Source organism: Mesoplodon bidens (genome assembly GCF_964165515.1).
Source record: "Mesoplodon bidens genome assembly, chromosome: 5".
Lineage (NCBI taxonomy): Eukaryota > Metazoa > Chordata > Mammalia > Artiodactyla > Ziphiidae > Mesoplodon > Mesoplodon bidens.
Window position 1 is genome coordinate 91475685 of NC_138161.1, and position 24015 is coordinate 91499699.

At 35.8% G+C, this 24015-nt stretch overlaps 1 protein-coding gene across 9 annotated transcripts in view; it reads left to right on the forward strand.

The window, feature by feature from the left end:
- Window positions 1-24015, forward strand: part of NAALADL2 (N-acetylated alpha-linked acidic dipeptidase like 2) — a 1532395-nt gene that overhangs the window by 581003 nt on the left and 927377 nt on the right. The window contains exon 1 of one of the 9 annotated variants that reach the window (XM_081235900.1): window positions 14609-14935. The exons of the other annotated variants lie outside the window; for them this stretch is intronic. The gene's annotated coding sequence lies outside the window, so the exon portion shown is untranslated. Of the gene's footprint in view, window positions 1-14608; window positions 14936-24015 lie in introns of those variants that run through there. 9 annotated transcript variants of the gene reach the window in all.

Sequence of the window (24015 nt, forward strand, 5' to 3'; positions counted from 1 at the left end):
CTCATGATTTATTCTCCCAAATTTATTTCTCACCTTTCACTGTGTATATGTACATAAAAGAAGGTGACCCAAGATGGTTACTCCTGCTTCTGCTATTATTGCCATGACCACTACAGTAATATAAATAACTAACTTTATCAAAATTTTACTATTTGTCAGGAGTCCTCCCATGAGCTTGGCCTTCAGTCTCTCATTTTATTCTAACATTCTGTGGCCTGGGCCCTATTATATCCTGTCTTACAGATGATGAAACTGAAGCTCAGAGTGGATAAAGTTACTTCCTTGAGGCCACACAACTAGTGAGGTCTGGAAAGTGACTAGACACAGTTTTGACTGATGCACAGCCTATTTTCCTAACTAGTGGTAGTCACTTAGTTCTACATCCAAAGCACTTTCATGACATGCTCCCCAAATTTCCTTTTGTGAATTTGCAGAAAGACAGAATTTTGGGCCATTTTTTTTATATAGGAAAAGAAAATTAATAGTCTTTGAAGACTTGATGTTGTGTCAGACACTTTCATGTGTATATCTCATATAATCCTCACAGCCATGCTACATGGTACATATCATCTCTACTTTTATTACACATAAAACAGAGAGACAGATAATTTCCGGAAGGTCATACAACCAAGGAACTGGTAAGGCTAGACCCTAACACAAGTCTGTTTCGCTACTTGGCCTTTTTCTTTGAGTTTATATCTAGTTATAAACTCCATTTTATTCCCAGAGTCCTAGTTCTTCACCACAAGATAAATTGTTAGGAACTATTGCATCTTTAGTCTCTCCTCCTAAACGTCATTTTCTCAGGGAGGCCTTTCCTGATCTTTTGTATTAGCTGACTTTCCCCTGTTCCATACTACCAAAGCACTTGTCCATTTTTTTTTATGCTTTATGCAGCACTTGTTATATTGGGTTGGCCATAAAGTTCATTCAGGTTTCTCTGTAACGTCTTACAGAAAAATCCAAACAAACTTTTTGGCCAACACAATATTTAAAACTGTTTCCATTTCTGTCTCTTCCACTAAACAAGAATCTCTCTGAAGATGGGGACATTTGCCTCATGTACTATTAAAACCCAGCCCTAGCACAGAGCCTGGTGCAGAGCAGTCCTTCAATAAATAATTTGTGAATTAATTTTTGAACTTTTAGACTATGGGCAGGCCTCAAGAAATGACATTTGTGTGTTTAAGTTGATTATAACTTAAGATCCCATAGTACAGTAAGAAAATATTCTTGATAATAAGAGCAGAATAAATACAGTTTTGAGATGGGACAACACTGTCAGGACGTAAAGGCCACATTAATGTGAAATTCTTTCTGTTTCATTAAAAGCCTGTCATGGAGCTCTGAGAAATAGCCTTGATGGCTATTTTTGCTTGCTGTGCTGTCAAAGCATATGTCTCAGGCCACTGTGCTAAGGAGTCTAGCATTGACTACAGGTTTGTTTCCATGGACACCTATCAGTAGTAGAAGATAGAAAATAAACTAGATCAAAACATTAGGCAATATCATATAGCAGTTTTAATAAAGAGAGAAGTAAGGAAAATTTTCATAAAAATAGCTCACCTTTCCAGATCAAAAAAGGAAGTCAGATATTTCGCTGCTTAGTTCTTCTATCCTTTCTTTTTATCATTTTAAACTCTTTTTGTAAAGTAGCAATATTTAAATAATTTAAATATTTAAATAAAGGCGAGCTTTATGCCTCTTAATGTCCTAATTATTAATTCTTGTTTTTTGTTTTGTTTTGTTTTGTTTTGTTTTATTATTTTTTTTTGTGGTATGCAGGCCTCTCACTGTTGTGGCCTCTCCCGTTGCGGAGCACAAGCTCTGGACGCGCAGGCTCAGCAGCCATGGCTCATGGGCCCAGCCGCTCCGCGGCATGTGGGATCTTCCCGGACCGGGGCACGAACCCGCGTCCCCTGCATTGGCAGGTGGACTCTCAACCACTGCGCCACCAGGGAAGCCCCTAATTATTAATTCTGATGACTACAAAGATGAATAATTTCTCTTTTGAAGGAGATAACCCTCAAACAGATGACTTGAAACCAGGTAGAGAAAAAATATGGTTGATTTTATTATTCAGTTTCATACTGGAACACTAACACAGCATAAAGCCAATCATAAGACCACATTTTAATACACGTAGAAATAATTATTTCAAATAGATACATAAATGTGAAAAATATAATCTACATAAATCTATGTAAATGCATAGTTATAGTAAATTAATATATAACATTACTAAGTGGATTGCTCACGGTTTCACTAAATAAAAAGACTAAAGACTTAGGTTAGCAAGAAAAAGCTTTTTTGCTCTATTTCAGTTGCTTTAGGTTGTTACTCTGGTCCAAGATGATCAACTTCTCATTAATCATAATAATTAGGGGTAGATTTACTGAGCATTAATGTAATTTTCAATCATGCTAATAGTTGTGCAATCCTCCGTTCATTAATATAAATGAGGTAAATTAGAACCATGACATTATAAAGAAGAGGCAGAAGCTGCGGGGACTTTCATGGATCCTCCCTAAACCCCATTAATTTAATTGTAATATGTTGTTCCTCAATACTTATTTCCACTCTCTTTATTTTCCGTTGCTAATGGTTCTTCAGATTGGTTAATGAGCATACTAACCTCTTAATTGAAGTGACTGCTATGTTGTGGTCTAAATCATACATACTTATCTTGTCTCATTACCTTTAACCCTTTCTCACATGTTCAGTCAACAAGCATTTATAGAGTAGTCACTCATGCAATTTGGAATAAGATATATCAGTGTAATACAAAAGAAATACGAGGCATCCCATCATTCAGTAGATCACAGTGTAGAAGACATTATGGATTGGATTGATATCATTAAAAATATAATAGCAATTCCAGAGTAAAAATTTCTCTCTTTATGGTATCCTTAAACCTTTTATTTATATCCAAAAGATGTCTAAAGGAATTCTGTCCTTCATCTCTCATTTTTGTTTAGACAGCTCCAGAGAGGTCTTTCATGAAACACTGCTTAAATTGGGTCCCCATTTGATGGTCCTTATCTCAGCTTTTATACTTTTCCTCATAGCACTTAAATTTTACAGAAGATTTGGGTGTATTGTGTGATTATTTATTTACTTTTTCTTCCTCTAGGTTGTAAGCAAATTGAGGGCAGGAAGCATAAGTGTATCCTCAGACTCTACCACATTGTCTGGTACAGTGTGATGCCCAATATTTATTGGTGAATAAATGAATGATCCAATGTACTTGTGGTGCTTATTCAGATAGTTAATCATAAAAACACTTGCTTGGTCTTAGAATCTAAAATATGACCATGTTGTCCTTTTGCATAAAAGAAAGTCTTGCATTGGGCCTTAGAAGTTTATTACATTTGGTTGAGCAATATAGTCATCTTCATTGGGAGATTTATTTTTTAAAATCTGTTTATTGGAGAGGAAACCCCACCAAATTGGGAAAAAAATCTCTGGACCGGGGACTGTTTGACTCCAACTTTATTGGTTATTTGGACTTGCAGTGGCTGATCTCTTTCACTTATTGAGCATACTTTTACTGCCTTCTTTGTTTTGGGCCCTAAGAAGACTCTGGGGATGTCATACATGGCAAGATCCTTTTTTAACAAAGAACTTAATCTGGTTGGAGAAACAGTAATATGAGGTGCTCAAGCAAGTAGTAAATGGCAGAACTGGGGTTTGAACTTATTGCAAAGGACTAAAGTCTGTGAAACACACAGCCATTTCAAAGGAGTTTGGACTTCACTGAAAACAGCAGCAGCAACCTTAAGGTTCTAGCACAGTTTAAGTATAGGTGGCATATATTCAGCATATTTCTTTGCTTAAAGTAACAAGAGAATTTGAGGGGATAGAGAGATAGAATGAATACCAGGAGACCAATTAAGAAAACATTGCTTTATAATGTTACATTAGTTTCAAGGGTACAGCATAGTGATTCAGTTATACATATATATGTGTGTGTGTGTGTGTGTATACACACACACACACACACATATATTCTTTTTCAGATTCCTTTTCTGTATAGTTTATACAAAATATTGGGTATAGTTCCCTGTGCTATACAGTAGGTCCTTGTTGTTTATCTACTTTATATACAGTAGTGTGTATATGTTACTCCCAAATTCCTAATTTATCCCTCCCCACTCTGACCTTTCCCCTTTGGTAACCATAGGTTTATTTTCTAAGTCTGTAAGTCTGTTTCTGTTTTGTAAATAAGATGGCTTGTATCATGTTTTTAGATTCCACATATAGGTGATATCATGTGATATTTGTCTTTCTCTGTAAATCAACTATACTTCAATGAAAAAATGAATAAATAAAAAAAACATTGCTTACTCTGTCAAAAGGTAATAAGGCAATAACAGTGAAAATGAAGGGGAAGGGAAAAGAATGGATTTCCAGTGAACGGGAGAGACTCTAGGTTTTAGTGATGGACAAATGTAGGGGTAAGAAGAGATGCGGGTGAGAGAAAGGGTAGGGTAAGGTTAAATAAGATCTCCCATTTGTCGTTAGTCGGGTGGATGAGGTTGCTGTTCACTGAAGTAAAGGGTGTGCGCTGAGAAGCAGGCTAAAGAAAGAAAAAAATTCAGGTTTTTATCTCTTTTTGAATAGTGTAGGGACAGATTGAAAGAGGTCCTGAGAACTTCCTGAGATGTGATGGGCAGGTTTCTGCTGTTATTGTTGTTGCTGTTGTTTGCTACCACTACCATTGCTACTGATGCTGCTACTGGTCCTCCTCCTTTTGGATATTTTTTCTCAGCTATACACTGAAATAGGTCTTTCAGCGTATATTTTCTCGAAGTCCTCACAACAAACCTCTGAGATAAATGTTCATCTTTATTTTATACTGAGTAAACTATTAATTAAGCATTGCTGAATGTCACAAAATTAATGAATGTCAGAGTGGAGGTTCAACCTGGCTCCAATGAAGATGCTCCTTCCAGTAGCTTCCATCTAATCCATTTCAAACTATTTGTGTTTGAAGTACCTGTAGGATATCTGGGTTTGTTAATTTGTGTAGTGTGGGTAATAACAAGTGGCTAAAAGCATCTGAAAATGTGAAACTGAGGTATGCTACAAAGTGTGGAATATTATTATTGAAAAGATCCTAATTTTTTGTGCTGTTCAATACTAATTAATTTCTAGAAAATAATTTGATTAAACTGTGGATTACTAAGTGGTTTTGCAATACCGGGCAAATATTTTGGGAATGCTTAATTTATCCTCTATGTAATGTCTCCAATAGAGAAAGGATTGATGTGACAGACTTTAAAAAGATGAAGCCGGAAAGAACTTTAGAGATATTTAATAAAAGGGTTTGTATGAAAAAAAAAACTGAGATCTAGGCGGAAGTTGCAACTGACAATCCTTAAGCTGTATCCAGAGAGATATGTTTTGCTCTCACCTACATAATAGATTAAAGGTGAGCAGCACCAGCATCTTTGTTCTGACATGAACTCCACAGTTAGCTGCAGTCCCCACCACTCCCTATTTTATTCATCCCAGACACTTTTCACTCATTCATCTCCCTAGCCCCATAGTGCTTATGTTTGTGACACCTTATTTAGAGATTTGTTCAGTACTGTAAATTAGTTAATTCTAAAGGGAAAAATGGAAGCTGTGGTTCAAGATTTATTGTCTTTTGTGGTATTAAACTTACCACTATGCTTTTCCTGTGAGGAAGAATCTATTAGCCTGCTAGAATTGCCATGACAAAGTAACACAGACTGGGTGACTTAAACAACATGCACTTGTTTTCTTACATCTGGAGACTGGAAGTCTAAGATCAAGGGTCCAATAGGGTTGGTTTCTTCTCAGGACTCTCTCCTTAGCTGCAGGTGGTTGCCTTCCCACTGTGTCTTCAGCTTTTCTCTATGTGTGCATCACCAATGTCTCTTCCTCCTGTAAGAACTACAGTCATTGGATTAGGTTCCACTCATACGAACTCATTTGAGCTTAATTACCTCTTTAAAGGCCCTATTTCCAAATACAGTTGTACTCAAAGTTACTGGGAGTTAGGACTTCAACATATGAATTTGGAGGGAAACACAATGCCACCTATAACAAAGAGTTTTTGTTGAACGAATGAGGGAATGTTATTATAAAATGGTTGAGACTGCATCTTCCCTAGACAGCCCATTGCACTATTTTTTAACCTTCATAATACACTGTTTAATATTACTGTAATTTACATACTTGTATTATCTTCATTACAAGGTTGCAAATATCTTGAGGGCAAAAATTATAGCTCTATGTCGATTACAGAGTACATCTTCAAGAAGTAATTATTTGATTAAAAAATAAAAGGAACACTTTCAATCTCAAGTTAACACTCCCTGGTCAATTTTACTTGTTCTTCAGCATGAAAGAAGAGTAAATTAAACAACTGTTTTAGAAGGAAGAGTTAAGGTTATTTTAAAATATTGAAATAAAATTAACTATATGGTTTAGTCCGTCGTTAAAAATGAAGGTAATATCTGATTTCAATGAGTTGCATGTGTTTATATCAAGCTTATTTTTTAGATTGTTATTTTTATGTAAGATTAATGTTGTAGTTCTAATGGATATTTCTTATTAAGATATCTAAATTTTAAAAGTTTATTTCATATAATTATGTTTGTAGGAAAAAACATTACTAAGGGAACATACTTTTTTTTGCCTAGTTAAAGAACTTATTTCAGGTTTAATTTTGCATTTCCAAAATCTAAATAAGAGTGATATAACCTGTAAGTAAGTTGGACCACTCAGCAGATTTCTCTATTAAAAATATGTATGTATTAAAATACATTTAGGGCTTCCCTGGTGGCGCAGCAGTTGAGAGTCCGCCTGCCGATGCAGGGGACACGGGTTCGTGCCCTGGTCTGGGAAGATCCCACATGCCGCGGAGCGGCTAGGCCTGTGAGCCATGGACGCTGAGCCTGTGCTCCACAACGGGAGAGGCCACAACAGTGACAGGCCCACATACCGCAAAAACAAAAACAAAAACGAAAAAAAAACATTTAATTTGCCATTGACCTAACTTTGTCATAGAGGTTTTTCACAGATTTTGTCTAGCTGATTGAATCACAAAAAAGATAGCAAAAAATGTGGAAATGTAGCTTTTTTTTTTAATTGTATATTTGCTGAACCATTGGTTTAAGACCATGGCAATGACTGTTGAACGCCATGTCAAACCAACGGATGTCAATCCATTCCCTTATTGATATTTTGCAAGGTTATTTATAAAATAACTTCACTGAAATAGCTGAAAATATCTGCTTTTTACTGTACAGTTAAACTTACAGCATTTGAAGGATAAATGTTCTCTTGAGTCTTTTAGCCTTTGGCCCTGAATTATTTATTTGTTTATTCATTTGTTAATTGAGTCGCCTGTTCAACAAACCTTTATCAAGGGCCTCTCAGGTGTAAGCAATGGCCTTATTAGCAGTGTGATAAGCTGGGTAAATCACTGAACCCTTAATCTGCCTTGGTTTTTCACTTGTTAGACAGGGTTGTTAATACTTCCTATAGCTGCTGACGATATTAAATGAGTTAGTGTTGTGACAGCTCCTGGAACGTGGCTGGGCACATAGTAAGAATCATCCCAATTGTTATTTTTCCTTCCACCCAATCTGACTCCCAGAATCTGTTTTATCTATGATTGTGTAGAATTTACATTACTGTACTGCAATAGAATTTTAGAACTTAAAGTTAGAGGATATTTTAGCAATAATATCATTCCTCTTCCTCCTTTTAGAGAAATGGAAAATGGAGCTGACCTATTCAGGAGATACAGTTGTTCGACTGGAGAACATTAATTTTATCCATGTGTTTTTCTTAATCATATAGCAATTGGTAGGGTGGAAGGAGAGAAAGAGAGGCAAAGAGAGAGGGGAGAAAGAGAGAGAGGCCAAAAGTTTAAGGTATATTGGCTTCTTCTGTGACTTTTGCAGTGTGGCCAGATGTCTGAGTATTTAGGTTTCAGATTTTTCTTTTCCCTTTCTTTTAGTTAAAAACCAAACCCAAACCCAAAAGTTCTTTAACTTTCAAAAAAGATTATTTTTGAAATTTTGCTAATTTGAGAAATAAGAAAACTTGCTCTATAGTCAATTTGGTTTTAATGAATTAATTGCCCTTTAAGAGAAAAGTATTTGCCAGTTTCCTTCAGAACTGGTACACTAGCATCAGGTTGCCATCTGCGTTTACTTAATATAGGAATCCTGCCACAGTACAGAGCTAGGGAAACAGCCCGAGTACAGGCATACTAGATTCTGTTCCCACTGCTTTCCCAGAGTGACTTAAAAGCTCTCTGAAGCTGGTGTGACATCTTTCTGCCTTTGTCATTTCCTCATAGTTAAGGTTAATAGTGATTATTGATGATGATAGTAATAATGTTGTTAAGATAACTAATAATTTGTATAAAGCATTCATTGGAAGAAGTCCTAAAAGGCATCAATCAATGTGGGCTACACTATTTCTAATCATATTGCAAATAAGACAGCACTGTTGTAGTTGGCAGAATTCTAAGATGGTTCCCAAGATTCTTGCCTTCAGATATAAGTACCTCGGATGATTCTCTCCCCTTGAGTGTGGGCAGAGCCTTTGAATACAATGGGATATTTACTCCTTTGATTAAGTTACCTTATAATATAACAAATGGTGATGAGACAGTCACTACTGTGCTATCTGGAGAGGGAACTGGAATCAGAAAGAGGCTTTCTTGCTATCCTGGAAGAAAGCAAATGTCTCTGTTGTAAGCTGCGTATGGGGGGCACGTGGTAAGGAAAGGCAGGTAGCTTTATGAAGTACTAGAAGCAATTGAGCTTACACATTGCATTTTAGTATATTCACAATTATTTAGCTTAGTGCAAGTTCAGTCTGTTTAGTGTATCTTGTGTTTCTGGAAGAGAGCTGCGAGGAAGTAGCATTTCCTCTGGGTTTGCCTTCATTCAGTGACTGAACTGCTGATTATAAAGCAGCCACTTAAGCTAAAAATGAGTGTTCATCCTAATTTATTAGAATGTGATATTAGTAAGACCAAGCCCTTACGTATGTGCCAGTTAGGTTTGCTGTACTCTATAGGATGCAAGTGTGTGGATAACTGCTCTCAAAGTTCACTCTCTGGCTTAGGGGAATCATCAACATTGTGTCTTCATCAAAGGGCACATCAGTGGCATGGTCTTTAATCTTTTCCCTTTTTTTTTATTGAAGTATAGTTGATTCAGTGGCATAGTCTTAAATGAAGTGCAGCAAATGATGGCTAAAGGCCCACAGATATTCATTGTGTGACACTGAAATGTTTTAATTCCTTTCCCAGTCCCAGTGAAGATGTAAAAACAAGTAAATATTAATAACCCAGGTTTTAAGTTTCTCACTTCACTTGAACTCCAGGATGTGGCAAGGGTTTTCAGAGGGCCTATCAGACATTGCTTTCATTTGTTTTGGAGATTTATTCCCGTTCCCAGCTGTTAAAATTACCAAAATCTTGAGGCAGCCATACAGAAAATGTCTGCATTGATAATTCTCTTCTGGAGGTCAAGCACGCATGCAGGAGATTGTAGGCAATTTTGTAGAGAGCACAGTGGACTATCGGACTAAATAGGATGTAAACAAATTGAAGCTTTAATCAGCCCTAGGGCAAGCCTCTGAATAGACAGTTTTATTGCTCTTCCAGAATTTTTATGCTTTTATCAATTTTACAAAGTTGTGACCAAAAGACAAACACAGAGACTGTGAGTTCCAAGTGGGCAGAGACCATGCCAATTGTTTTCATTTTTTTATTCCAAGGGCTCAGGACAGTTCCGGAATATATAGGTGGTCAATACATATTTGTTAAACTAAAGAACTGATTTAAAATATTGGCTCATCTTCAAATGAGATAGCTGATAGAGCACAGTGTAAAGGTGCTGGCCTAATGGTTGCATTGTGACTCTACTTCTGTATTGTGGCTTAATTTTATCTAAGAAGTATGTTTACATCTGCCCTACTTAAAGGATTCTGGTAGATTTGAAGAGGGTTGAAAGATTATGTAAATAAAACAGATATTATCCTTTTCCCTACAAAGCCAAACTTCCATACTGCTACCGGTTTATCCTTCCTATTTCTTCAGGCTATCACACCCCAGCTGGATGTTTATTATCTGCTGAACCCTGTCTGCTGCTTTGTTTGTACTGTATTGTGAAGCATATAGAATTATGTTGAGCAGTAATTAATTCATGCTTTGCCTATAGCAGTTCTAGACTCTTAAGAAAGATTTGTATATGTGCTAGGGTATGTCTGTTTTTCCTGCCTAAGACATCAATCATTAAAAAAAATGTTACTTTTAAAATACTAAATGAAAAAGAAATTTATATTAAAAGAATAAATTATAAATGACTATTTTTAGAAGATTGATTTTTCTCTGGCATTTAGTTAATCCTGTCATTTGCCAACATAAACAAGCAACTAGACAAATTCTAACTAGAACAAAACAGCCTGTGTTAACACACATAATGACACTTTTCCAGTGGCTGTTTGAAGAATCTTGAGAGAATGCTGCATGATTTTAATTATTCTTATTTGGCACTGGTAGCTATGTAGATGAATTATTCTTCCAGAAACACATGTAGTATAAATCTATATACAGACATAGATAACCAACAGATTCAGTTTCTTTGAAATCCACTTGGAATTTTTAAATTCTTTAACCATATTCATTGATAATTCTTGGTTGCATTAAAACCTAGGGAGGAGAGAACCCTGTGTGTGACTATAGTTGCTGCCTAAAAAAGTATGTGATTAAGGTATAAAGCCCGATTCATATAGTGATTTGCTCATAACAATTTTTGCCCATAAGTTTTCACACCCCATTTCCCTCCCCCTTCCCCCCACCATTGTTTAATCTACACTCCTCTCTGTTTTCCAGTGTTGCTTTGCCCTGTGTGTTTTTGTTGTTGTTGTTGTTGTTGTTTTTTAAATAAATTTATTATTTATTTATTTATTTATTTATTTATGGCTGTGTTGGGTCTTCGTTTCTGTGCGAGGGCTTTCTCTAGTTGCGGCGAGCGGGGGCCACTCTTCATCGCGGTGCACAGGCCTCTCACTGTCGTGGCCTCTCCTGTTGCGGAGCGCAGGCTCCAGATGCGCAGGCTCAGTAGTTGTGGCGCACGGGCTTAGTTGCTCCGCGGCATGTGGGATCTTCCCAGACCAGGGCTCGAACCCGTGTCCCCTGCATTGGCAGGCAGATTCTTAACCACTGCGCCACCAGGGAAGCCCCGTTGTTGTTTTTTGCGGTACGCGGGCCTCTCACTGTTGTGGTCTCTCCCGTTGCGGAGCACAGGCTCTGGACGTGCCGGCTCAGCAGCCATGGCTCACGGGCCCAGCCGCTCCATGGCATGTGGGATCTTCCCGGACTGGGGCATGAACCCGTGTCCCCTGCATCGGCAGGCGGACTCTCAACCACTGAGCCACCAGGGAAGCCCTGCCCTGTGGTTTTAATAGAGAAACAGCTGTGATCTATGACGTCAACTTCTCCATTAACATCAACTGCCTCAATAACAACTCTGAATCCTATTTAAATAAATGTGTCATGACTATAATTGCATTATTGTTGGGTGTGAATGGATAAGAGTGTTAGGGAGAGTGATAAAGATTTGAAAGGCTTCTGAGTTTAAACATGACACTTTCATCCTTTTCCCTTTTTGTTTCAAAGTTGGAAATACTAAGCTGTTATGAAGGAAGAGGAAGGCACAAGTAACTTTCTCTTCCTCCTCCTCCTTTTTTCCTTCCTTTCCCTCCTGCTCCTCTGTCTACCCCATTTTGTTTCTTCTCTGTAATAGTATGGATTGGGGGAAGTATTAACATTAATATGTAAGATTGAGGTGAACAAAATAATTTCTTCTTTCTTCTATCTACTCTCATGATTTCTCTTTCTGTTCTGTGTGTAACAAATTGGGGTGTGGGTAGGCTGGAAGGTTGGTGAACAAGGAGTGAAAAGGGAAGAGAATGAGAAAGATGGGAGGACAGCTATAGGAAGGGAAAGTGGGAAGCCTTCCCTGAGGCAGTGTGGCCAGGGTCCAAAGTGCGTACGCGAGAGAGAACGAAACCTGTAGCCTTGATGGTGGGTCATAATGAATTTAACAATTAGCTCTAAAAATTCTAAAACCTGAATATGTTTACAGGTAGATCATTTTCCTTAGGCTTATGTGAAAAAAAAACCCAAATCTTCCTCTTTCTTTTCTCTTTGCTTGCACACTACTACCCCCATTGTAGCACTTCTGACACCAGAGGTAGGGGATTTTTTCCCCCCGACCAGCAAATCTCTGTGACACCAGCTGGGTGTCCTACAGTGTCACTCCATTCTGAAACTGTTTATCTGGAGATAGCTTCAGATCCACAGGTTAAGGGCTCAGTCCCATGAGATTGTCCCTTACTCCCCCACTTCAGATGCCAATCCTAAGTCAAGGGGTTACCACCTATGTCTCTAATCAATTGTCTATAAATCAGAGCTTCCCATGACCCCCTTCTCAGGTTTGATTAATTTGCTAGAGTACCTCATAGAACTCAGGAAAAGAGTTTATTATAAAGGGTTATGATAAAGGCCACAGCTGAACATCAGATGGAAAAGATGTGGGGAAGTTATGTGGGGAAGGGCCTGGAGCTTCCCTGCCCTCCTTGGGGCACCACTTTACCAGCACCTCCCTGTGTTTGCCAGCCCCAGAGCTCTCCAAACCACAGACTCTTGGGATTTTTACAGAGGCTTCATCACATGGACGTTGTCAGTTATCAACTCCATACCCAGCCCCACATATCCAGTTCCCTATTGAATGGGAGAGAGCTGAAAATTCCAAGCTTCTACTCAGGGCTTGGTCTTTCTGATGACAAGCCCCCATCCAGGAACTATTCAGGAGCCCACCAAGAGTTCCCTTATAGAAGAAAAATGACTGCTATTAATCGGGAAATTCCGAGAAATTGAAGAATTCTGTCAGGAACAGGGACCAAAGACCAAATATTAGAAAAAAAGATGCACCTAGTGTTCTTAGCACTTAGGAAATTACAAATAATTTTAGGAGGTCTGTGACAGTAACTGAGAGCATATATATATATATATGCATATGTATGTATGTATGTATATATATATATATATACACACACACACACACACATATGCATATATATATACATATATATTTTTTTCATCATCTTAGAGCATATTTTGGTTGTAGTTTTATATTATCAAGGTTTAGATCCCTTCCAATTTTATATACACCTCTAGTATGAAATCTTAAAATATGTGAATATTTATACACTTAACAAGTCTGAATAAATAAATCCATTCTTTATGCTGTAATCGAGATGAGTTAATAACATCAATATGTAGAGAGAATGCAATCTTTTTTAATATAAGATTTAGAGTCCATAAAAAATTATAATATATAGTATTGGAGAAAATTCAAGAAAGAACAAAAAGTAGAATAAAAATTAATCACACATATTTGTAACAAAAATAGAATTTCTAAAAAATAACCTTGTCTCTAATTATAAAAGTAACATATGTTCATTAAAGGAAATTAAAAAATAAACATATAAGAAATAAATTATCCTATCACCTAGTTTTAACCGGTATTAACATTTGCATATTTTCATATATACATAAAAACATATTCTGTATATTCTTAATCTTTCTTGGTATAGTTGTCCAACTTTCTCTTTAATTTATTTATATTCACTTAGTTTTATATTCGTGTATATTGCTTATCATGCTATTCACACTAGATTTGTGTGTGTTTATGCATACTTTTTAGTGTAGTTTATTTTAGGGAAGGAGTTGGGAGCAGGTACAAGTATGAAAAACACACAGCAAGTAAGAGCTCAATAGGGCTTGGATCACAGGTGAGCCCTTACTAGTTTTGTGACCTTCATCAAGTTACTTAACCTTTTTCTGCTTCAGTTTCTTCATTTGTAAATTACTGTGGTTGTAGAGATTAAATGAAATGGTAAATTTAAAAGATGCAGCTCCGTGTCAGGCACATCTTACGTAATCATTTAAAGCTATATGTTACAGTCAAATCATTCTCTTTTAAGAAGAAACAGGATGCAAAACTTTGCATTAAAGACAACTTTAAATGAGATTATTTAACAGGAACTTCTTTTGTAAATATGCTGGCTTGCCTATGAAAAGAGAAAATAATTTATAAAATATTAAAAAAGTTACTTTTTTTCAAGATTCAAGTTTTGAGCTTTAGCAAATCTTTCCTCAATGGAGGAGAGATAAGTTACGAATCCACAGCTCACAAAGACTTGGGTATCCCATTTAAGTGATCTCTATAGGTTTTCCATTCTGACTGGTAAATATCTTTGGGAGTCTTCTCCATTCCTCTTCATGGAGGGCAGAGTAGCCCAGTAAAATCATAGGGAGAAGATTGCTGGCCTCAAATCCTAGTGGTATGACCTTGGGATACTTATTCAACTTATTAGCTAAAGCCTCAGCTTCCTCTGTAGAACCAACAATACCCTAAAAGTTCTTTAGGAAAGGTAAATGAAATAATGTAGTAAAAATAACATAGTTGTCAGTTTTGGAGCACTTAATGACTAACTTGCTAGGCATCCTAAACATGAGTTCTTCTCTGAATGACTGTTCAGCTGACAGTGATTTTTTCCTTTTTTTTTTCTTTTTTCCTATACATTTGAAGTTATCTTTAATGCAAAGTTTCATATAAATGTATAGTGGTAGGGTTATGGTAGAAAAATCTGAGATCTGAAGTCAAGGAACAAGAATTTGTTTTTATCAGAACAGAAGGGCAATGGAGGTATTGTAAAGAAATGTTTTACATGTATTAATTCACATAATCTTCACAACCATCTTGTGAGGTAGGTGATTATTATGCTCATTTTACAGACAAGGAAACTTTGGCATAGAGAAAGCTGAAATACAGAGAGGTTAATAAACGTACACAAGGACATACAAGTAAGTGGAAGCATCAGAATTTAAACCGAGAAATTTGCATTAGAATTCGGTTTCTTAACACTATCCTATGCTATGTTTCAGCATCAAACATGCCAGTCTCTTTAGAAAACATGGTGGAGTTGAACATTTTTAATTTGAAATTTTCTTGCCTATGTCTTTTGCTTACATATCATTTCAAATTATTTAGTCAATTTTAATGTCAGTTTTTAGTTATTTAGTCTTGGTTGAAGGACTTGAAGAGAGGCCTACATGCTAGTTGATGAAAATCTTAGCAGAAGCAAACCTATTTGTTCAGAGCTTGCTCCCTCTTTTCTATAATACAGTTTTTTTTTTTTAAGGGACTGTTTGTTTGTTGTTAGAGATTCATAGCTAACAGAATGTCTATTGTGAAGTATAAGAAGTCATTTAATAATTGCTACTTTATTGGTATACATGGCAATGGACAGGGAAAATCTGCTAAATTTGATTAATCTTGCCTTGTTAATACTTATTATAAAACATATATTTTTCCCAATAATAGTAAAAATTCATTGTTATGAATAAACTTTGGAAGGTGAATTTATTTTTCCTAATATGGCCAAGATAAAAGCCTTAAAAATTATCATTAGTATTTAAATATAATTGAACATTTAATTGTAAATTATAATATTATGAAACCCCATTATACCAATAATTCAGAAAAAGAACCAATTACATTTTAGAATCAAAGAGACTTAAGAAGACTCGAGAAAATGATACAGTAGTTTCCCTTAAGGTACGTGTATTTGATATATTTAGTGTAGGCAAATCATTAATTTATCTTAAAAATAAATATTAACCAGAAAATGTCTGATGACAAATAATTTCATTTTCTCTCTATCTCTGCAAGTCAGGAAATAATTCACATGGATGATCGGGATTTTTTTCTTTTATTTCTTTTTGAGTGAAAGAAGACAGAAAGGGGGATTATGAGCACTCAGAAGATATGTTGCCTATTTAATTCATAACAGAAAAAGTATGTTTTAAGACAGTTTCTAAGACATTCTTCAGAATTTCTTAGTGAATTGGTTTTGGCTCTCTTGACCTTTTCTTGTAACTCTTACTTTCTTCAAGGAATTTTTATGGTCTTCTCTTGAGTACTCCAAGTTTTTCTTATTTGTTCAAATCTGTATATTCTTCAACTGATCACAGTATTGTAAAAAAAGACTTACTGGTGCCTTCTGTGATGGAAATCTTGTTTTTTTCATATTATACAAGCATATTGTCAATAATATAAATGTATAAGATACATAATAATACAGCAGTCTATTTTAGCCAATTTAAATATATTTCTTACCTAAAAAACAAAGAAAAATATTGTATACTTAATGAATAGGAATGAGATAGAATAAATCATGCCATTAAAAAAATATATTTATATTACTCTTGAACTGACGCACTTACGAGCCTTTGGGATTCTATAAATTTTAATTAAGCAATGATCTGCCTCTAATATTTAGCAGTATCCATAATTTTATATCTCTGATAAAAATCTTTCAATGGCTCCCTGTTACCTTCAGGATAATTACTAAACTCTTCACAGCCCAAGAAACCCTTTATGATTTGACTTCTTGTGACCAATTTGGCTTTATGTGTTGCCACTATCCCACTTCCTGGGGCCAGCTTTACTCTCTCTTACCTCTGAGTCTACAGACCAGAATGGCTTTTCAAATCCTACTCATTTTAGTTGTTTCCTTCTTTTGGAAGCCTCCTCTGATCTCCCCAGGCTGTTTAGCATACCCTTACTATAGCACATATCACTGTGTATTTTAATTCCTATTTAGTTATCTGCCCCTTCAGCAGATCTGTAAAATTCTCAAGAGCAGAGACTTTTGTTTTATATGTGATTGTATTTCCAGAACCTAGTGTAATATATGCCATGTTGGAGGCATTTGTTTATTGGATGCCTAAATTAAAAATTATGATTATAATGGTGACCCAAAGCATTGAGAGTTCATGAAATATTTTCCAAATCAGAAAGGAAAGATAAAATTATTAAGTGTAGTTTTATTATGGATGTGATTCTTTAGTCTATGTATAAATATAGTAACTAATATTTAGGATAAATATGACTTTTGTTAATTAGAATATTTGATTAATGAAAGAAAAAGTTTTCTAATTATGCCACTTAGGGTTATCAAACCTTCTATATTTATAGGGACACATTTTAATGCATATTAGGCTTATTTTTATGATATAAATAATTCTTCCTCACTTGATTATGGGTTTCATATATGTTATATGTCTTATTTTTTCAATTAATTATTTGCACAGTTTTAATCACATCCATTATATCTTCAAAATTGCGATTTTAAAAAGCTGCAGCCCTCAAGACTTAGTGTAAAATAGTGATATTAAATTGTATTTAAAACTGAAGATTTATTTGAAATTTGTATTTACTAGTACATAAAAGATAAAAATAAAGCCCTGGGGAAAATTCTAGATTAAACAAGCCTTAAGGTATGACAAAGAAACTTACTTTTTCTCTTTAAAAATTCAACATGGTAAAGTAGTAACAGAATGTTTTCTTGGTTTTCCTCACACTCATTGGGACTACTGTAGGGGAGGAAAATTTTTGTTCCTCTACTATCCTAGGTTCAATGGCTGGGGCCTGCAAATCAAACTGATACAAGACGGATTAACAAGAGGGAAAAAAGCTGTTTAATTATGTATATGTGGGAGTTTTATAATGAAATGTGACCCTAGGAAGTTGTCAGATGATTGAGGCTTATACATTATCTTAGTCTAAACAAAGGAAAGGGGGGTTTAGGCTTCTTGGGGAGAGAGGGGTTTACAGGAAGGAGAGAAAATGTATGGTACCTAGGGTTGTCTGGTTATGCAAGTAAGAGTCTCTCAGGTGATAAGTTGTCTCTAGGTGTAGTTCTCTTCCTGGCTTGGACATACTTTTACAAATGGAAGTTTCCTTGACAAGTGTAAATTTCCTTAATATGTAGAGTGTAGACAGGGGCTCCTAGTTATTTGAGATTTCATTATATAAGATTTTGCCACTATGAGTTAGATAGGGAAACAACTTATACAATAAAAATATTCTTCAATGAACTGATTACATATTTAATCCCTACTCAAATATCCCTCCCAGTTTAATACAAATCTGTATTTCCCCATCTAAAAGAGTCATTCTTGTTAGAGCATCTAAGTTCATCTAATAAAGTCATCTAACAAGGTCAAGACTTAGACAGTCTCCACTGCATTACATAATTAAATTGAAAGTGTAAAATCTGAACCTTGCAATAAGTGCAAGATTTTGTGAATTTTATGTAGGTACTATTGGCAAAGTGATCAAATTACATACAAAGCCATCGGTAAATGGTGACCTGGCAGAGAGCACGTCCACTATGTTTGATTGTACCTGGGATTTCCTTTTTAGAGGTGAATGAAAACATGGGGAGGTCAATTCAAGTAAAGAAATTTTATTGCTAACAGTTTCCAAGAGAAGAAGCCATGCCATGTCCTGCAGGACCACATGGGGAAGTACCAGGTTGGGTCAGATAGGGGAGGAAAGTTTTTCTTTTACCCTTCTAGGTTCTTTTGGCTGCTCTATTAATTAAATTGACATAAGACAGATTAACAGGAGAAAAACAAATTTAATTAGGAACATACAGGAAGCCCATAAAAACATTAAGACCCAAGGGCAAGTCGGGCAATTGAGGCTTATATGCCATCCTAAGCTAGGAAATGGGTTAAGGGCCAGGGGCTTCAAAGCGGATGAGGGTAATTCACAGGACAATAAGAAGAGCAGATATTTGGTAATTAGATGTTTGCCCTGCCATATAGACAGGTCATTCACGGTAGAAAGTTATCTCTGGTAATAAGTCTCTCTCTAAGGCAGGCTCCCTAATCTAAATCCTTTTAAGTATTTAAAGGATAGATAAAAAGCTCTTCCTGAGTTTTGGGGGCCTTGATTGTCTCCAGCCAAAAGTAATCCACGTGCTAAAGTAGAATATTTTGGGGAGGCTCATTCTGAACCCCTTCAGTCAGGAGGCAGAGTGAGTGGACAGCATGACCCAGATCGTTTACTGTAGTTTCAGGAGAAAGGCAAGGTGGGGCAGGGTAAACAATTTAGGATTGTTTGGTTTGAATAATTTTGGGGGCTCTGGGCTATAGGACGGGTTTCTAGTTGTCTGGTACCTGACCCTGGGGCGAATTGAATTGGTTGGCTTACCTATCAAGGGCATGCTGGCAGACAAGCTGTTTATGCTTTCTAGGAATTAACTGGCTCTGGTTGGAGGGGGCAGTATCTCCAGGATTAACAAGGCACTAGGATGTCAAAGCATCATAAAATACAGAAAGTAAAAGCGTGATTAATACACACTGCCACATCACACAATCTCCTCTGTTTCCCTTCCCACTTCACTCCCAACATTTAGTTTCCTAATTCTAATGCATGTCTTTATATCTATGTTTTTTAAGTTTTGTTTCCTATGTGGTGATCATAAAATCTATCCACAAAAGGGATTCAAGATAATAGTAGGATAGTTGTTTCAGAAAGACTGCTAGGTACGTTTGTCAAAGAATTAAGAGAGGCTTTTGAAAAAATTGATGAGAGTTTTGAATATTATTGAAGAGGCTTTTTAATGTTAATTATGTAAAAGTCAAGCATTAAGTTAAGAAACTCATGTGTCTTGCTATGAAAATCTTTTCAAAAAAAATTTTAAACTCTATAACAACTTGATCTGTTATTTGTTCATCATAAAAATTAACACATTATAGCTTAAATTTTTTTGAATGTAAAATAAGCTTTAGTTATCTTTCAAGATAAAGTCCTATTCAAACCATTTTCCTGGGTGTTTAGTTTAAATTTTGATGATTCTTGTAGTGAGTTTTCACTCAACTTGGATAATCACATCCTTTAGTATAGAATAGATACAAAAGTAAAGCTGTTCTGTCCCAATACCATAATCTTCTGGAAATCTTTAAGTCTATGGAGAACATCTTAAAAAAAATTGTAGGTTCAGATCAGTGTTTTAAAAGTTTCATATAGAGTTTTATGGTTATGTAAGTTTGGGTAAGACTGGGTTAAGCAAAGTTAAAAGCAAAGGCTTTTTTTTTTTTTTTAACTACAGGTCTTCTTGGAACTATTAAAATTATAATAGGCATTATGGATCTCTAGGGAGAAGTACAAAATTGCCCACATAACCCTTTTTTCCTTCTGAGCATCACTTAGGTTGATTGTGCAGCTAAATATGCTTTGGGAAACATCAATCTAGAAAACAGAACATGAGGAAAGTCATGTAAAATCCTTATTCTTTAGCTGGTTCATCTTCCATACAGATGTGTCATGATATCTGAGCACATTGAACTTGGAACTTCAGGGAAAAAAACAAACAAAAAAAACCAAGGACATTGTTTGGTATTCAGACTCAAACTGAAAATGCTAATTAATCTGATGAGGATTAAAAGCCATGTTAGTTACTGATCCAATTTGAATTGAACAGAATCATAGATTTTGAAAAATTATAGAGCTATGTGGTAGAAATGATTTGATGAGCTAATGATTTTAGAAGTGATTCACAGAGGTTGGTGATTATGAATCATTCTTTAAGTGTCTCTGGCCATCTTTGAATTGTAGGGAAGGAAAATTTTTCCTCTATCCTTCTAGGTTCTTTTGGCTGTTCTATTAATTAAATTGACATTGACACTGACAGATTAACAGAAGAAAAATTAATTTAATTGTGTGCATACAGGAGCCCCACAAAGACAATGAGAAGCTCCCTGATATTCAGGCAATTGAGGCTTATTGCCATTCTGAGCTAAGAAGAAGGAATAGGGGTCTTGGACTTCAAAGGGAAGAAAAACAATTTACAGGAGATGGGAAATGCAAATGTTAGGTAAACAAGTGTTTGTCATGTCATGCAGAGAAAGTAGCACACAGAGAGGACTTTGAACAAACAGGCTCTGCTGAGCCTGTTTTTATCCACCAATTTTACCACACCTAGCCCATACTCACTGTAGTTGTCTGTGGTGATAACTCTCTTCCTAGACCAGACCCTCTATCTAAATTCTTTAAGGCAGTTGAGGGGGAGGTAAAAAGCTATCCCTGAGTCTTTTGGGCTTCCATTGTCTTCAGCTCAAAATAGTTTGCATGCTAAAGTAATGCATTTGGGGGAAGATTATTCTGAAACCCCTCAGAGTGCAAATATAAGGATGTATCACAATTGTCCTTGTCTCTATAAATGTGGCTCAGTTTCAAAAAAAGTTTTTTGAGGTAAATGTGAATGGTGACCATCAAGTGAGCACAGTCTCTCTGGAATGTTGGACACAAAATGTGAACTTAAAATTTCTAGCTTTATGGTTAAACTTTGGATAACATAGCTCTATGAAAGTAGGTTTCGTTTTTTTTTTTTTTATGCTGCTACAGTGAAAGCAGAAGGCTACCATTATTGGTATTATCCAGGATCAGATTTGAAATAAGAGGTCTTGAGAAAGTGTAGCATGTTAAACATCAGAATTCTTATTGAACTGCTGATAATTGATAAGTGAGTACGACAACTATAAATTTACTTTTTGTCTAAATGAAATGAAGTCCTTTTTAGATAATAAAAGTTCACATTTGGTTACTTAGCAGGTATATATCAATATGATATTAAGTAATTAAAATATGTATTATATAAAAAGTAATAAAAACTGCACCTTTCTGTATGTATACTAATTTCTGATTATATAGATTACTATTAGAAAATAGCTGGCATCCCTGTTCAACATGTAGATATGTGTGTGTATCTATCTATCTATATAATATGTACATATTCTCATGATATTTATCTAATAACAATTATTATATTTTTACTTGTTCATCACTATAAAGTTAACAAAACTTCAATTTTTTAATTTATTTCTAATAGTATGTATATTGTTAGCATATTATCTTTACTTTTTTTTTAATATATGCCCAGTAGTGGCATTGCTGGGTCATATGGTAGTTCTATTTGTAGTTTTTTAAGGAAGCTCCATACTGTTCTCCATAGTGGCTGTACCAATTCACATTCCCACCAGCAGTGCAAGAGTGTTCCCTTTTCTCCACACCCTCTCCAGCATTTATTGTTTCTAGATTTCTTGATGATGGCCATTCTGACTGGTGTGAGATGATATCTCATTGTAGTTTTGATTTGCATTTCTCGAATGATTAATGATGTTGATCATTCTTTCATGTGTTTGTTGGCAGTCTGTATATCTTCTTTGGAGAAATGCCTATTGAAGTCTTCTGCCCATTTTTGGATTGGGTTGTTTGTTTTTTTGCTATTGAGCTGCATGAGCTGTTTATAAATTTTGGAGATTAATCCTTTGTCAGTTGCTTCATTTGCAAATATATTCTCCCATTCTGAGGGTTGTCTTTTGGTCTTGTTTATGGTTTCCTTTGCTGCGCAAAAGCTTTTAAGTTTCATTAGGTCCCATGTGTTTATCTTTGTTTTTATTTCCATTTCTCTAGGAGGTGGGTCCAAAAGGATCTTGCTGTGATTTATATCATAGAGTGTTCTGCCTATGTTTTCCTCTAAGAGTTTGATAGTGTCTGGCCTTACATTTAGGTCTTTAATCCATTTTGAGCTTATTTTTGTGTATGGTGTTAGGGAGTGATCTAATCTCATACTTTTACATGTCCCTATCCAGTTTTCCCAGCACCACTTATTGAAGAGGCTGTCCTTTCTCCACTGTACATTCCTGCCGCCTTTATCAAAGATAAGTTGACCATATGTGCGTGGGTTTAGCTCTGGGCTTTCTATCCTGTTCCATTGATCTATCTTTCTGTTTTTGTGCCAGTACCACACTGTCTTGATTACTGTAGCTTTGTAGTATAGTCTGAAGTCAGGGAGCCTGATTCCTCCAGCTCCATTTTTCGTTCTCAAGATTGCTTTGGCTATTCGGGGTCTTTTGTTTTGCCAAACAAATTTTGAAATTTTTTGTTCTAGTTCTGTGAAAAATGCCAGTGGTACTTTGATAGGGATTGCATTGAATCTGTAGATTGCTTTGGGTAGTAGAGTCATTTTCACAGCATTGATTCTTCCAATCCAGGAGCATGGTATATCTCTCCATCTATTTGTATCATCTTTAATTTCTTTCATCAGTGTCTTATCATTTTCTGCATACAGGTCTTTTGTCTCCTTAGGTAGGTTTATTCCTAGATATTTTATTCTTTTTGTTGCAATGGTAAATGGGAGTGTTTTCTTGATTTCATTTTCAGATTTTTCATCATTAGTGTACAGGAATGCCAGAGATTTCTGTGCATTAATTTTGTATCCTGCTACTTTACCAAATTCGTTGATTAGCTCTAGCAGTCTTCTGGTAGCATGTTTAGGATTCTCTATGTATAGTATCATGTCATCTGCAAACAGTGACAGTTTTACTTCTTCTTTTCCAATTTGGATTCCTTTTATTTCCTTTTCTTCTCTGATTGCTGTGGCTAAAACTTCCAAAACTAAGTTGAATAAGAGTGGTGAGAGTGGCAGCCTTGTCTTGTTCCTGATCTTAGTGGAAATGGTTTCAGTTTTTCACCATTGAGGACAATGTTGGCTGTGGGTTTGTCATATATGGCCTTTATTATGTTGAGGAAAGTTCCTTCTATGCCTACTTTCTGCAGGGTTTTTATCATAAATTGGTGTTGAACTTTGTCGAAAGCTTTCTCTGCATCTTTTGAGATGATCATATGGTTTTTCTCTTTCAACTTGTAAATATGGTGTATCACATTGATTGATTTGCGTATATTGAAGAATCCTTGCATTCCTGGAATAAACCCCACTTGATCATGGTGTATGATCCTTTTAATGTGCTGTGGGATTCTGTTTGCTAGTATTTTGTTGAGGATTTTTGCATCTATGTTCATCAGTGATATTGGCCTGTAGTTTTCTTTCTTTGTGACATCCTTGTCTGGTTTTGGTATCAAGGTGATGGTGGCCTCATAGAATGAGTTTGGGATTGCTCCTTCCTCTGAAATTGTTTGGAAGAGTTTGAGAAGGATGGGTGTTAGCTCTTCTCTAAATGTTTGATAGAATTCGCCTGTGAAGCCATCTGGTCCTGGGCTTTTGTTTGTTGGAAGATTTTTAAACACA